The 3,645-nt window shown below is 48.4% G+C and overlaps 1 protein-coding gene across 1 annotated transcript in view; it reads right to left on the reverse strand.

Annotated features, from left to right (window-relative positions):
- The window catches only part of LOC113216769 (cephalotocin receptor 1-like), a 113,568-nt gene extending 110,997 nt beyond the window's left edge, over positions 1-2,571 (reverse strand). The window contains exon 1 of the mRNA XM_052267801.1: positions 2,085-2,571. The gene's annotated coding sequence lies outside the window, so the exon portion shown is untranslated. The remainder of the gene's footprint in view (positions 1-2,084) is intronic.
- Between the last annotated feature and the right edge of the window lie 1,074 nt (positions 2,572-3,645).

Genomic DNA, 3,645 nt, shown 5'->3' on the forward strand with positions numbered 1-3,645 from the left:
GGAAGGGGGGGGGCGCGGGGGAACAGGAAGAAAGCCAAGGGCAGCGCTGCTACGGTATATACGGATTCATGGGGATACGGCTTCCGAAGAATTGTTGATAAAAGGTCCGTCTGGATTGTCCGAGCGCCATGCGATAAGGGTGGCTGCGCTAAATGTAACGCATGACATTACAGCATACGGGAGCGATAAAGTTTCAATAACAGCCTAGATAGCCTTGTGATATTGCCTTTACACTTCTTCAATGTCATTGGAAAATTTTTGTCCACCGAAAGATAAACAAATTTGTCACTTTATGGGAAAAACTATTGTGTTACATTTCAAGTGTGCGTGTCTCTTGTGTGGTGCGATGGTGACCATATCTTGTGTCAAGTTTGTGGTGTGACCTCCAGTGGGGTCTGCTGCGCCAACCGCTGAAAGCGATTAAAAGCACCAGGCAGGGACAGCCTGGACATAGACTATGCATGCATTACGCCTAGCAAGGGGGGCTCAAACCAAGTCTGCACCCTACAAAATGATATTGGAAAGTAATAAAGATAACTTGTGGTTGAATTTAAACTAACATTTTTTGTTGTTGTACGACATTAATTTGTTGTGCAAAAATTTACACTGTTACATGATAACAATTTACTATTTACAAGAGAAATTATTCGTTCTTTCTCAATAACACTTGTGTCACCTCAGAGAAGTATCTGCGTTCCTATATACACGACTATGTTTAACAGAGTGGTTCATCTCAAATTGATCGCTTTGAAGCGTCAGGGGCGGCTGTCATGACAGCGAAAAGGTGGGAATAGGGGTGGGGAAGTTGAGGGGACCGGACGTCGTGGACGTCGTGACGTGTAGTGTATCGGGGCCTTGACGCGGGGGCTGCCACATCTCGGCCAGGAAGGGCAGCGCGTTACGTCCGGTCCACAGCGCCGCACGAGCACCTGGAGGGGAGGGGGGGGGGGGCTCTGGACCACGAGCCCTCACAGATAGATAACCACAGGTCAGAGGTCACACGACTTCCGCCGGCGGCTGTAACCCCGGGGGATTTCAACGACATCGTCGCAAAAGGGAAACTTAAACATGCTGTATGCACTGTTAAATTCCTGCGAAGTATTTTGCTCCTTTGTGACTACGAAGCATTTACTTCGCAATTACAAAGGGATGCTTTGCAATTACGAAGTGACACTTTCCAATTGCAAAGCGATGCTTTGCAGCGTTTTCATTGCTTCGCAATTGCAAAGCATCACTTTGTAATTGCGAAGTAAATGCTTCGTAGTCACAAAGGAGCAAAATATTTCGCAGCTCTGCAAAGCGAATACTTTGTAGGAATTTAACAGTGTGCGAGGGTGTAAACTTTGTTATACATTCTAAACCTCAGCGCTCGGAGTACAGTTGGAGTCCGGAGTACGTCTAGCATTGTAGGAGAGCGCACGGAGAAAAATACTTTGGTTTTGCTGTAAACTAAATTAGTGTTCAGTCTGCCCCCTCAGTCACAACCACAAGACATTTTGCACATGCTGGCTGAGCGTTTAGACGCTCCATCTAAATACACTGGATGATACGACAGAGATGGTTAACTCAGGGGACTGACTAAACAACATGTTTCAGTTTACTACAGCCAATTTTTTCGGTCGTGGTAACCAAACATTTTTCTCAGTGCACAGGTTGTCAACTTGTCAAACCCCTCGGTCATTTCTTGTGTGATTTCGTACGCAAACAATTACAACGTGTACGCTACCCAACCCCCAGAAAAACGTACCTTTTATTTGACGTCAAAAAATGGTTTCGCTGTTTCAAAGGAAATTTTGGCATTGATGTAAAGTTGAATTCAGTTATTTCACCCTGACTGTATGGGAAGTGCTGTGCTCGATAAACTCGAACACTTACAAGCGCAGAAATTCAGAGATAATCACTTGCAATTATTCAACTTGCAGTTGAATATTTTCTTTTCATGAATGTCGAAAAATCCGTGATGAAATTATAGTTCTAAAAATACCTAGCCATGATATTCTCATTGTCATCACAACTATTTTATTTACAGTGTAGTTCACCCCCCGCTCGACCCCAGGCCATGCATACGGACGGAGAGTGCTTACCGCAGGTGGTGCAGGCCGCACGGCCGCTCTTCACGGACCACGGACCACTCAGCCCGATCCGCACTGCAGACCGTTCATCCAATATGAAAGAGATGAAAGTCTTCTGGCAGCAGCTGCACCACCACCACTACCACTGCAGCCGACGCTACCGCTGCCGAACTTCCCTTTAGTTTTGTTTGCATTTATTTTCTCCCACACTGCGGAAGAATTAAGTCCTTTTTGTGGCTAGGATCCACACATACACATCACACACACACACACACACACACACGTGCGCACGCAACCACACGCGCAAGTTTCGAGGGTTGTTTTTTTTTTTTCTCGCCCTGGTTGAAAATTAGAATTCCAAAAAATATCCCGCTTTGCCGGCGCTCCTGGTCGTCGCTCGTCGTCATACGGCTCGTGGTAGTCGAGCCGAAAGCCGAGGCGAGCGGGGCCGGAGCCGAGCCTATCCGAGGGGTGGTCCGTCCGCTCCGCGCGCCGCCGGAGGACTGAGGGGTGCTCGAGCCCGCGAACTGAGGTGTGGCGGGGTGTGGCGGGGCGTGGCGGGGCGGGGCGGGGTGTGGCGGGGCGTGGTGGCCCCGCTGCACCGCCGTCGCCGCCGCCACCGCCGGGCCGCCCTCTCAGTCCTCGCCGCAAAAGTGCCGAGGGGGGCACATCAACAAGTCTCTTTTTGTGGATGCGCAACAAAGCTGCCACCAATCATCACGCCGTAAGTGAATATGGTTGTGTGTGTGTGTGTGAGTGGTTGTGAGCACGCGCATGTGTGTTTGGAGTACCACAATTTATAGGCGGTCGCTTTTGGACCGACTTTAGCTTTGCATATATCCACAGCACGACACCGACCTTCGCAGCGCAACTATGAGCGCCAATGATGCAGGGGTTCATTGTTCCTCAACTTTTAATTAAAATGCGGTTGAAAAAATACGCGATGCCATACGACGAACTTCTGTGCAGTGGGTACTTTTTAAAAGCTATAAAGCATAGCACAGCCCAGCTCGCAAAACTGTTTTAAAACCTTTTCCAGAACAGTACACACTGTAAAATTCTTGCAAACAATTTTCAAGCATTGTAAAGAAGTTTGCATTGCAAACTGTTTTCTTCGTAAGTTGCGAAGAATCGGTTCGCAATGCGAAGGATTTAGTTCGCAATGCAAAGCATTGCACAACGCTTGAAAATTCTTTGCAATGCAGAGAATGGTTCTTCGCAAGCTTTTTACAGTGTGCAGGTTTTGATTATGCCAATATTGTCTGTCTCACCTTCCAGCGCTCCTTTCACTTTCATCAAGGTACAAAAATAAAAAAAATAAAAAATCGCAATGCTCGTCGGTTGGGAAGCGGGCGCAGATGGCGAGCACCACCAGCACCCGGTGGCCTAGGGGTAGAGATCAGGTACCCAATACCAGCGGGTGCCAGGTGCAGCGACCTCTCAGAGCCCACCATCCTCCTCTCCCACCCGCTACAAAGTAGCAATAAATCCGAAAGGACTCCGAGGGGCGGGCAGTGCATTGGAACGTATAAAAGGGACAGGCACAGCCACGGGACACTTCTAAATCTCAACG

This window comes from Frankliniella occidentalis, unplaced genomic scaffold (genome assembly GCF_000697945.3).
Source record: "Frankliniella occidentalis isolate FOCC.00 unplaced genomic scaffold, Focc_3.1 Scaffold59, whole genome shotgun sequence".
NCBI classification, from domain to species: domain Eukaryota; kingdom Metazoa; phylum Arthropoda; class Insecta; order Thysanoptera; family Thripidae; genus Frankliniella; species Frankliniella occidentalis.